Source organism: Tachypleus tridentatus, chromosome 13 (assembly GCF_004210375.1).
Source record: "Tachypleus tridentatus isolate NWPU-2018 chromosome 13, ASM421037v1, whole genome shotgun sequence".
NCBI classification, from domain to species: domain Eukaryota; kingdom Metazoa; phylum Arthropoda; class Merostomata; order Xiphosura; family Limulidae; genus Tachypleus; species Tachypleus tridentatus.
Window position 1 is genome coordinate 116,696,138 of NC_134837.1, and position 13,071 is coordinate 116,709,208.

At 34.4% G+C, this 13,071-nt stretch overlaps 1 protein-coding gene across 20 annotated transcripts in view; it reads left to right on the forward strand.

Annotated features, from left to right (window-relative positions):
- LOC143240755 (homeobox protein cut-like) overlaps positions 1–13,071 on the forward strand; it is a 181,597-nt gene that overhangs the window by 88,708 nt on the left and 79,818 nt on the right. For 5 of the 20 annotated variants that reach the window (XM_076483718.1, XM_076483737.1, XM_076483717.1 and 2 more), the window contains exon 3: positions 11,297–11,359. The exons of 2 other annotated variants lie outside the window; for them this stretch is intronic. The gene's annotated coding sequence lies outside the window, so the exon portion shown is untranslated. Of the gene's footprint in view, positions 1–161; positions 437–3,845; positions 4,095–11,296; positions 11,360–13,071 lie in introns of those variants that run through there. 13 more of the 20 variants (XM_076483719.1, XM_076483736.1, XM_076483738.1 and 10 more) reach the window with 10 other exon arrangements.

Genomic DNA, 13,071 nt, shown 5'->3' on the forward strand with positions numbered 1-13,071 from the left:
ATAGATTAACATACTACTGTCTGCTCACATACTTGGCTGAGAAATGTAACTGATGGATATACCAGCAGGCCGCAATTGGTCACCATGGCAACGAATCATAGTTCTTGCTTGGCAGGGTGAGTACAGAGCACTCTATCACACTCCTGCAGTAGAGGCTTTCACTTCCGCAAGTGAGTAACGTGTATTTACGTGCTCCAGTCTCACGAGAACGATACATAGGTCGCGCGTTATTATTCGAGTGCATGTACTGCCATCTGCACGTGAACACACAAAGTTTCTATCTAGAATCGCTGTCTGAAAGAGTGGTGCTGGTATGAACTTTCTGTGTCTAAATTGGTGTCGTAACCTTTTGTGAAAAAAGTGGTATTTTCTGTCAGTTTGCAATGACAACACCATGATCGTAGCTCCGAAGGTTTGTGGATTTGTTTAGAAATAGGTGTGTATGTATATCTTGTAGTTGTAAAGGATTTATTATATGGTAATATATGACCGAACATACGTACGTCTTAATCTTCTCGAAGAAATAAGTTAAGTAAACAGTGTGGAGGTTAAGGATGACATATATAACATAAAAAAGTGTATCTAGGAGAGAGAGAAGGATTAGAGGTGGAAAAGAAAGTAAGAAAAACAAAGATATAAGAACATTAAATATGAAGGGATAAATAAAAATAAGAGTTTAGGGTTAAGAATATAAACAAAAAGTAAATAGTTCTTATAGAATGCGAAGATCGTGAAGAAAAGCCTTTAAAAATATAGGGATAATGTGGGAAAAACATAATATTTTGGATGCGTGTTAGGCCTTACTCACTCATTATTCTCTCTAGCTTTTATGCCTGACTTGTCGGTTATTTTAATACAGGTCTCTTTTTAATACTTTTAGAATTCAGAAAATTATAGCTTCTAAACTTTGCGTCCGCCCATCTCTTTATTTTCCATAATGACTTTCTTATATCCTGTTTTTAAGTCCATCCCACAGTGAAATCTAAAGAAAAAACAATTGTATGTGAGTGTACGTATATGTGTTGTCAGGTATGACTCAGCTTAGGATAGGTTTGTTTTGAATTTCGCGCAAAGCTACTCTAGGACTATCTGCACTAGCCGTCCCTAGCTTAGCCTAGAGGGAAGATAGCTAGTCATCACCACCCACTGCTAGCTTTTAGACTACTCTTTTACTAACGAATAGGGGGTTTGACCATCACATTATAACGCCCTCACAGTTGAAAGGGCGAGCATGTTTGGCGTGATGGGGGATTTGAACCCGCGAGCGTCGGATTACGAGGCGAGTGCCTTATCCACCTGGCTATGCTGGGCCTTCAAGTTAGCGCATCTTTCTAATTGTATTTTGGCATTTCTTCTTATCGTACAACACAATCGAAAATATTTATACATAAAGAGTTAGTTTTATATGCGTGTCATTGTTTTCCAGAGCATACTGTCGTAGAAGTGTAAGTGTTTGTTCGTATAGTCACACACACATATATAGATGTGTGTATATTTATTAAGTTTTGTTTGTAATTTCGTATAAACATGCTGAGTGTAAAAAAAGTAAAACGTCTTGTTTTAACTACTTTCAACAATATTGTTTGATCTGTAGTATTTTAAGGCATTTAAGTTCAAACCATTGATTTATTGTGTTTACCGAATTACAGCTGGTGTATAGAACACCGTGCCCATTACAGAAGGATTTGGTTTATAGAGCCACTGCCTGCAGGAGAGAATTCTGATACGGCTGAAGATATAGGCATGTTTAAGGCTCTCACTAATCGTCGATAGAGAGTTTCATTAATAAGATAATGTTTCCTGTTTTAAATATAAAAACACTCATAGTTGCGTCACGCTCAATTGTTTAACTGCTACAAAATTCCCAAAGTTTTTTTAAATGTAACATGACACTTCATACTACTGTGTGATTGAAGAAATTACAGATCAAGGATTTGTGTGAATCTTACAAAATAAGGTTCATACTGTATGTGAAACATTATAGTGTAATAGAGTTTTTACACGATCCCCCAACAACAGTTCTGTTTGAAGACTTCATGTGTAACAAAGTTTACACAGTTATTTAATTACAAAATAATAAGGTGTAATAAAAAAACGAGAGTGTTCAGTTTGTTTATCCTGTTAATATTAACTATGTTTTGCATGATGCTCTAAAGCATGTAACTATTTACCATCGTAATAGTTCATATAACATAGTTGTGTAAACTGTTTTGCGAATACGTGTGTATATTGTTGCGTTCTTCTAGAAGCTGTGATCTCTACATTGTTAATGAGTTGATTTGTATTAGCCACTATGTTATGATTGTCATTGTGTTTTAACACTCCTACGAAAAGTGGGGCCTAATAAATTTGTATTTAAATGAAATTGCCATTTCATTTGATTTCATTTCATTAAATGAAATATTTGATTTCATTTGATTTCATTTCATTAAATGAAATATTTGATTTCATTTGATTTCATTTCATTAAATGAAATGCTTATTAAATACTGTGGTAAAAGTTTTACTTTCTGTGGTAAAAATTTTACTTTCTTGGACTGTTGTCATTTTTGGTTGTCGATACTGTTACGTTTTTGAAGTGTTTCCACTTCGTGTTTTTGGGACTATTGGCAGTTTTGTGATGTTTGATATTGTTATGTTTTTTAACTGTTTCTGCTGCGTTTTTTATTCACAGTAAATTAGTATTTCCACTTAGTTTTTCTTCACACAATCTGCCTTTTACATATAAATAATTGTTTCGTCATTCAGTCACCTTTTTCATGTTGTGTTTTACTAATGTTTACGAAGTATTAGTTCTTAGGATTTGTCGAATTAATCTTAAAAATCTGATTTGTAAATGACTTAAACAAAATTTATAATAATTACAATTCACTCTCTTAAACTTTTTCAAAGCATGAGATTTGTAATTCGTGAAAACTGATTATATTTTTATCTCCCAGACCTTTGATGAACTTTTGTATTGGGCGAAAGGTTTTTACTGCACGGATATTGTGGGTGTGGTGTGGATCACATATTATAAAATATTCTTCTTTACTTTCACTCGTGGTTATTTATAATTTATATAGTCGCCATTCTTGTGTCAAAATAATTAAACGAGACAGAAGATGTTTTATTATAAACCTTCAAGATATTTAAATTTCATCATTGGTTACCAAAGGGCAATTAATATATGAAACTACTCTAACTAGTATTGAGTTCAGCCGTCTTCACGCCAGCCTTCCTTTCTGTTCTGTAGTAGTTATAGAATGTACAAATACTGTAAATATAGTCTATAAGATTATTTTGTATAGGGAAACAAACTACGTATTTTACATGTTATATATAGGATTAGTTTGTATAGGGAAACAAACTACATATTTTACATGTTATATATAGGATTAGTTTGTATAGGGAACACCAAATTTACGTACTGTACATATGGTATATAACACTAGTTTATACAGGAGAACACCAACAGAGTGTATAGGGTAAGTTCATGTAGGGGAATACCAATGTAATGAATTACACTATGTCGAGGAATACCAAGATGTACGTGCTGTACATGCAGTATATAGGATCAGTTTATACAGGGGAACACCAAAATGTATGTATTGGGCATGTAGTTTACAGGAATATTTTCTTCAGGAAACATCAAGAGATTTCAGATACACATATAACGACTGGTCAATGCCAGTGTAGACCAAGTAAATTATAGTCTGCTTTTCTTTATTGTTGTTTTTATTAACAGTACTGGTTAGAACACTTATTATTTTAATATTGATTTATTTTTGCATTTTGTTATTATTGTATGTTTCGCATAAAACGATTATTTTCGTTCTTAGCTAAGAGCGTGTGTTTTTCTTACAGCAAAGCCACATCCGGCTATCTGCTGAGCCCGAGCCCACCGAAGGGAATCGAACCCCCTGATTTTAGCGTTGTAAATCTGTAGACTTACTCCTGTACTAGCGGGGAGCTTTTAACTTAGACCATGGATTTATAACTAACCTATTTTGGCCGGTCAAACCTTGTGAGATGATATTGTAATTATGGCCGAAAATGTTACTAACAACGATGAGACCCAACTCCTGAACTAAGAGTCCAGTTATTGTAAGAACTGTATGTGTAATTATTGATATTCGTTACTTTTTGTTGTAACCGATATAGGTCGTTTTATCAGAAGTTAATAATAATCTACTGACTGTACATATACATTATAGTCATTAGTTTATACAAGTTGACATTGGTATCTACGTAATGTGTAGAGACAATATAAAAATAGTTTATATAAGCTAACACCAACGTCGACGTACTGTGCAAAGAGAATATCGGATTAGTTTTTAAGGATAAGACCAACATCTACATACTGTGTAGATTATGTAGTTTGTACAGGTTAAGACCAACATCTACATACTGTGTAGATAATGTAGTTTGTACATGTTAACACCAGTATCTACGTGTTGTGTCGATGGTTGAAGTTAAGAGTTTTGCATATTATATTGAATATTATTATAGTTTTGCTTTAAGACCGTTATTAGTGGCAAAATGAATCAAGTGATTTTGTTTTCATATAATGTTTCTGTATTTCACACAAATACGCAAGCATTGAAAGTAGGAAATGTCAAATAAAGATATGTTTCCTGAAACCGTAAGTTACCAACGATTTAAGCATTAAAGTGAGTGTTTATAACATGCAGGTTGTAAAACCTGTGCTGCCAAGTTATCACCTAACAGATTACGTATATTTCTTATTCACGCTTATATGCAAGGACTGACGAAATATATGCTACTACGTAAGTTCTCTCAAAACCCGGTAACATGCTGTAGGTCCGCTTGCCACGTGTATTTTTCTCGCACCCATTTACGTGAAATATTTTATTGAAAGGTTTTGGATGCTTCTCTTATCTGTGTCGCTCGCTATTGTTAAAGGTGACAATAAAATAATAGTAGGAGGGAAAAATAGAGATCAGAAAGTATACTTAGAATGATAATTATAAGTACCATAGATGTTTCCTAACACTTAATTCGTAAGAGGATCAGAAAGAAAATTTCAAAGGAGAATTGCAGGTAGAAGAATTGTTGCTTTTAACACTTAATTTGTACGAAGACGATAGGAGTAACAGGTTTCAAATGATAACTACACTTTGAACTGCCTGATGACAACTACGTTGAGAAATACCATACTCTAATGAGACTTGTAACAGATCTACATAACTACACCATTTGGAATTAACTGTTTCAAAGCTGTTAATTCTAATGTTTGTTTCACTGTTAAACATTTTCATTTGGCTGTTACCATGGGATGCAATGAAATATTTTACACGTAATAAGATAAGCATGGTCAGTTCAACTTTAACTTAGATTTATTTTGTGAGTATCGAATGTTCAAAATAATTTAGATTTGAATTTACTGATGAAATCTTTTAAACCCTAGATTTCGTTTTCTATGTAAAATATTTTAAAAATCTAGGTTGAATAATCTGTGCAAATAAAACATAGCTATCTTATGGCATTTTTTATGTTAAAGCATTGAAAAATCTAAGTATAATTATTTGGATGTATCCTATTTAAGTCGAGATTTATATTCAGGCCTTCTTAAAGGCACCGAGAGGCGCAGGCCACTTTTCTCTTTAAGGCCCTTGGCTATAATAAAGAAAATGATGCCACATGAAAACAAAATAAGACAATCAGCAGTGCAAAAGAAAGTCACATTTTGGTATAACTGGGAGGCACATAAGAACAAGTCTAGAAACGTAACAAATGTAAAAAACAACAACAACAAATTTCTAAATTTGAGGCCCCCTTTCAGCTTGACGCCTGAGCCACATGGCCCTCTTATTGACCCTGTTTATATCTAATTATAGAGTTTACCTGAATGTCAAGATATGTCGTGCTGGAAAAACTGACATTATATACAAAATGGCTCAGTTTATTTTTTAAAGAAATTTACTGCAAAGATATTCAGTGACGCCCTTGCGTTATGAGGGTTTTTCCAGCAGAAACCTATGAACTCAAATATGCTTTCAACAAACTGTTTGTAATTTCATATCTATCTTATCCACTGTCTTCCTCTCTATTATTTACTAGTTCTTTTTAAAGCTCGAACTTACTTACTGGTACATTAATTTAAGTAAATTTGTGAACAGTTAAAAGAAGACAGTCTTAAGGTCGCAACCGTTTGTTTTATTTGATACACGCTAAGGTACCTATCCTTTGTTTTAGTCATGAACTTTAAAAATGTGTGGATGGATGTTATGATAAATAATATAAAAAACCTAATTTTCACACTATTTATAACATAATATATTATTCATTACTACCTCACGAAAAGTGTATTAGAAGCTTTAAGAATTCCACATGTATATGCTTAAATGGTTATGGTGACAATTTAGAAACAGATGGCTCAATAAGAGCATTAATGAGAGGCAGAGAAGGGTTTTGAACACATATGAACATGATCAGTTTTACAAACTATCATCCTACAAAGTTTGGTTGAAATTAGCCCAGTGACGTAGGAGTAGTTAGATAAAGAACAAACAGACAGTCATACAGGTTTTTGCGCTTTATAAATATATATAGAGAGATAAATTATCTCCGGCTTGAAGTCGCAACTAACCGATTGTTTTTATTGGAATTCAGTGTCTCCGAGTTTAAGGTTGCAACTGTTTCTTTTCACTTTTATCGTACCCCAGATTAGATCGAGAGATTTAGCAGTTGGTTTTGATAAATATTCGGTTCAGGAGCTAACGAAACACGAATGGTGATTGATTATCGATTACTTTAACTTAAATAACAAACTCCTGAGCTGGTCTTGCGAGTAATTTTATAATCGATACAATAGTGTATAAATCAGTTTATTTTGTGTTTTCTTCAATGAGTGCTATTGAACAAGTAGGTTATATGTACATAACGTAGTGTTTATAACTCGTTACAGTAGTTTATGATTACATCACGTATTGTTTATAATAAGTTACAGTATGTTATGTTTACATTAGTTTATAAGGAGCTAGAGTAGTTTACATTTACATAACGCAGTGTTTATAACTCGTTACAGTAGTTTATCATTACATCACGTCGTGTTTATAAGTTACAGTAAGCTAGGTTTACATTAGTTTATAACGAGCTACATTAGGTTGGGTTTACATCACGTGGTGTTTATAAGTAGTTACAGTAATTTTTGTTTGTACTAATTTATAACTAGCTGCAGAGGGTTGTGTATAATTATAATGGTGTATATAAAGACCTAATTTGTACCAATCATTATACTGCTACATGCAAAATAAAGACCAGCCTTATGTTGGTACTGGTATATAATTAATAAAGACTAATCTGTACTGGTGGCAGTGCTTATTTATCAATAAAGACCAGTGAGCACTGACGATAATAGTGATATATATTGAATAGAAGTAGGTCTGTACCGATATATGTAAAATAACGACCAGTCTGTACTGATAATTTTACTAATTTCAGAATTATTATGTATTGATTACTGAGACGGTTATGTTCAGTGGCTAGTAGAAGTACTTTGTTGTTCAACAGCTTTGACCGTATTAAGTTGGATATATCGATTGGCTGCTTCTATGGCTGAGTTGAGGTTCGTTCTTGCAGTTTAAAGCATGCAACACAACACCAAGTACACCGACAGTAACAGTAATGTCGCGTGCGATGCTCGGGACCAAAAACGCGAAATAACGTCACTACAAAACGGTGAAATCTTCTCAATTTTTTATCAGGTACATTTCGAAAAATACATAACCTTCTGTACTGTATAAAAACAAGAACTATGCTATAAAGACGAAATAAACAACAACAAAGAAACGCACATTTAACGTTTAAAGTTATAAGTTGCGCTGGCGATAGTTGTATGTTTACAGTATTTTTTGTATGAAAAGCACTTAAAAACTTACTTTACGACTTTCCCATTTTCTAAGTGACCTATTGTCACTCTCACAAGAGAAAGATTTGGGCTAAAATAATATTTTTTAAGCCAGTTCTATCCTAAACTTATTCGAAATGTTGGTCAAAGTTAGGACATTCCTTTTATCTTAGCATTTAAGAGGTCATTTGTTTGACGTGTGATAAATACTCAGTTCTCAAGCAGAAATTGAAAAGTGCGCGTGCAGCAACAGTGAAAAGTTTTCTGTTTAAATATATGGCGTGCATTAAAATTCTTTGCTAAGGGCAACATACTGTATAACTAACCCGTCTTTGCTAATGGTAACATACTGTATAACCAATCCGTCTTTGCTAATGGTAACATACTGTATAACTAATCCGTCTTTGCTAATGGTAACATACTGTATAACTAATCCGTCTTTGCTAATGGTAACATATTGTATAACTAATCCGCGTACTCGCAATAACTTGATCTTACCCTCGTCAACACCGACCTTTCTCTACGAAGCTGCAGATTTCGCTGTATTGCACGAGCGTTGGGAGAAATGGCTGTCTTATTTACAAATGAAAAAAAACAAGTTCGGTTATCGAGTGATATTAACAAACTGAGAATAACGTCTTGAAAATATTACTTGAATATATCACCCGCCGGCTTCTAATTTTATTTTACGCCGAAGTGGTAGACCGTAATGTTTACAGTTGTTACAGGTATGTACATTCTTGTTTCGCTTCATGATCACTTTGAGTTTTATAGTTATCTTAGAAATACACGTTATCACTCTACTTCATGTGTAGCATAAGTTGTACAGCTATTTTAGGCATAGGTCAATTTGTATTGTTTTAAATTATGTTAGACATATAGGTTTATACGTTACACCACGCTCTGTTGGTGATAGTTATTTTAGACATTGACTTTCGGTGGATAAAGATATTCCAATGTAGAACATTGCGCATAGGCTTTCAGCGAATGGTGGAGATATCCTAATATAGAAACTTACGCATGCGCTTTCAGCGAATGGTGGAGACATCCTAATATAGAAAATTACGCATGTGCTTTCAGCGAATGGTGGAAATATCCTAATATAGAAAATTTCACTCTGGATTTTTAATATAGAAAATTGCATTCTGTGGAAGGTGAAGGTATCTTAATGTAAAAACTTCACCCTGGTTTTCTTTGTATGGTGGAGATATCTTAATGTAGAAAATTGCATACCGACTTTCTGTGGATGGTGAAAAATTTGTTTGTTTTGAATTTCGCGCTAGGCTACACGAGGGCTATCTGCGCTAGCCGTCTCTAATTTAGAATTGTATGACTAGAGGGAAGGCAACTAGTCATCACCACCCACCGCCAACTCTTGAGCTACTCTTCTACCAACCAATAGTGGGAATGATTGTCACATTATAGCGCCCACACAGCTGAAAGAACGAGCAAGTTTGGTGTGATTTGGATTCGAACTTTGATCCTCATGTTACGAGTTGAGCGCCCTAACCACCTGGCCATGCCGGGTCTGATGGCGGAAGTGTCCTACTAGAGAAAATTTGTAGCACATTTTATTCTTCATTAAGAACGTCCTCTTTAAAATCCACTGTAAGTTTATTTTAAAAAAAGTTTTATATTTGGTTGTGTACACACGTGAATATAGTAAAAGTCGTAATCAACATATGTTGTTATAATACGAATAAAGTTAGCAGAAAAGTTAATGAATAACAAGTATATGTAAGCAGTATATGACTTTATAAAGTAAGGGCAATAAATGATCAGAAGAGGGCGTTTCAGTACAGGGAACGAATGATCATTAGTTTGTTTTGTTTTTGTTTGTTTGTTTTTTTAATTTCGCACAAAGCTACTCGAGGGCTATCTGTGCTAGCCATCCCTAATTTAGCAGTGTAAGACTAGAGGGAAGGCAGCTAATCATCACCACCCACCGCCAACTCGTGGGCTACTCTTTTACCAACGAATAGTGGGATTGACCGTCACATTATAACGCCCCCCCACGGCTGAAAGGGCGAGCATGTTTGGCGCGACGGGGATGCGAACCCGCGACCCTAGATTACGAGTCGCACGCCTTAACACGTTTGGCCATGCCGGGCCAGATGATCATTGGAAGACCTCATGCAAATGTAATAAATGATCAATAAAATGAGATATATTAAAGGTAAAAGTAACAAGTAAAACATCAGTATAGAGTATCATCCCATATTTTAAAGAACGTTCTCAAAACAATGTTTAATATTTCAATTAGTAATGATAACAGCTACGATGAAACTTCACGTTTTAATGTAGTTTTTGAAAAACTTTGCATAAACCTTCAGTCGATACGCAAATGCTAAACATGAAACAGATATCGCGACATTCTGATCGTTATGTTCTGAGATTACACTCCAGTCTGCGGTAGAATACTATTAGTGGTCGTACTCTTTCTACGTTCGTGACCATAGTGCCCTAAAGGGGCGTGATATTTACCCGAACAAGGCGGATCTCTATGTAACCTACTTTAGGTATATAAAAAATAAAAATTCTTCATTTTACATGTTTGATTTTTAATGTAAGATACGGATACTTTATTTTAGAATAACGTCGAACCTATGGTTGGAGCGAGTGGCAAACTTTTCAACTTATACATTGAAAGTTTCTGTTTTGCAGCGTATAAATTCCAATTAACTATGGTTTATACAATGAAAATAAGCTTCCGGCGAAGATATGCCTTACGATCAGCACCTCACAATTCTAGAGTCTGTAATTGGATGACTGCAATAATTGCCCGTAACTGAACGACGTACTATACACGTTTCAAACGATTGCGTTTAGCGTCATAGGCAGGTGATTCATTTTGTATGTGAAGAACGCATTGTACGTACACTATATTCTTTCAGACGAGCAAGTTTACGCCACCTTGCGTACATTACTTAGAAACGCTTTAGCTGGATCTACTCGGTTTTCTTAGCGACTTTTCTACTGTTTTAATAAATCAAGTTCCAGTTTAGTGTTCTATGTAAAGACATGTAGTCTGAAAGAGAGAATAATAGATAGATGAAACATCAAAAAAAGAATAAACAAACCGACAGATCTCGATTGGTCATATACTTAATTTTCTAGAAAACTTTAGTTAATGACACATCATTGACCAGTTCTTTCTCTGTACTGTATCTTCTGGTAGGAGTTGGACAGGAGTTTTCTCTTACTTGATGATCAGACCAAATTAAGTCTTCCTGCTTAGAGGGTTCCTAACTCTGAAGAATTTGAAAGGAATTTTTTTTATTGTGAAGAATTATTGCCAAATTACTTGATTAGAATTGTGTTAGAAGATATGTGTCAATCTTCCTTCTTTTTTTTTTTCGTCCCCTAACTGTGCTTGTTGAAATGTATTGTAAGCTAGAGTACAATTAAGTGCTAAGACCCAACATTCTTTATTTTACCACGAAAGCAGGGGCGAGGAAACAAGGAGTTAAAAGAGGCGGGGCTTTTTAAGTTGAAGATCTTCAAAGTGGTAAGTATTTTGTAACGCCATCTTTTGCTAAGTTTATCGATAAAATTATTTATTGATTTTTTTATGTGTATAACATAATTTATTAGCTTCTTAGAATTTCACGTTTTGTCACATGTTTGAAATGACAAAATATGAAAAAGTTATCTTCATAAGTTTCTAAATGTCTCGTCTGTGTGTGTTAAATCAACAAACCAATGAATGATGGTTATCTCAAGATTTCATTATTTCGTTGCTGTTATATTCTGAGGAAGATAATATGTTACTAAGCTCTACTGTTCTGGACTTAAGAACATCATTGCATGGGTAGCTGAAGTTTTGGTTTTCTATTTCTACTGATCAGAATATATATATATGTAGGAAGAGAGAGGGGAAAACAGTCGTATTCAAGTGTTCTAAGTTATGACTTTACTCTGATTTTCTTCCCTCATTGGGATACCGGTTTTGTAGTTAATCGCATACTTTGGTATTAGCCACTCTACGTTTTTCTGGTAATGAGAAAAAAAAACATGAACAATTTTTTTTCGCATGTTGTGTCATTAACTAACGTTTTCTAGAAAATGAAGTACGCAACTAGTCGAAATATACATCTCTCTCAATTTATCTATTGTGTTTTTCTATTGGTGAAACACAGAGAGTAAAATGGTTTTCCCTCTATCTTATAGCACATATGAATGAAGAGCGGGCCCGGCATGACCAGGTTGGTTAAGGCGTTAGACTCCTAAGCCGAGGGTCTCAGGTTCGAATCCTTGTCGCAACAAACATGCTCGCCCTTTTCAGCGGTGGGGGCGTAATAATGTGACGGTCAATCCCACTATTCGTTGGTAAAAGAATAGCCCAAGAGTTGGCGGTGGGTGGTGATGACTAGTTGCCTTCCCTCTAGTCTTACACTGTTAAATTAGGAACGGCTAGCATAGATAGCTCTCGTGTAGCTTTGCGCGAAATTCAAGAAACAAACAAACAGACTGAAGAGTGGGCTTACCCACAAAACCAAAAATCCTGTTGAAACAAGATCAAAATCAAGTAGTGTCCCAAAATATTTCAGGAATATTTTTCTATTTTTAAACAATTTCAAGTGCACTGTCATTTGTTTCTCTCTATATATACAAATAAATGTATATATATATTTGCCTTTACTTCTATATTATTGCAGAATAAATTAAAGGACTACATGAACCTCACCTGAATCTAATGAAACATTTGATCTGTTGAATGTAATTATTAGTTTATACTACAGGTTCATTCTTCCATACCATTTTTGTCTGCTGGTGACTCAGCAGAAGCTTCAAGACTTGAAACTCTGAAATTTGGAGGTTGGTCCTTGCGAAGATTTGCATTAAAATCAAAACATTAATCCATTCTATTCACTGAATAAGCTACTTGATTTTTTTTTTTTCTCTTCTCGTGACTAGAATTCTGTAGTTGCACTCATCTGACAGATTGACTTTAAGAGTTCGGGCTTACTGGGCTATTAAGGTTAAATTGTCTTAAGTGATAACATTTGCTACATGTTTTTTAGTAGTTAATTCCTGTAATGGCCAATGTATGTTGCGTAAAAGGATTTTATTTCATTTATTTTTTTCAACAAAGTGATGGCACAGCATGTGATGATTTTTAAAAACATATTACGGTATTCCGTCTTAGTTTTAATGGTTGTTGATTGATATTATTCCATAAGACATGTGTAATCCGTTACACTGAGCTGTGAGATGAAA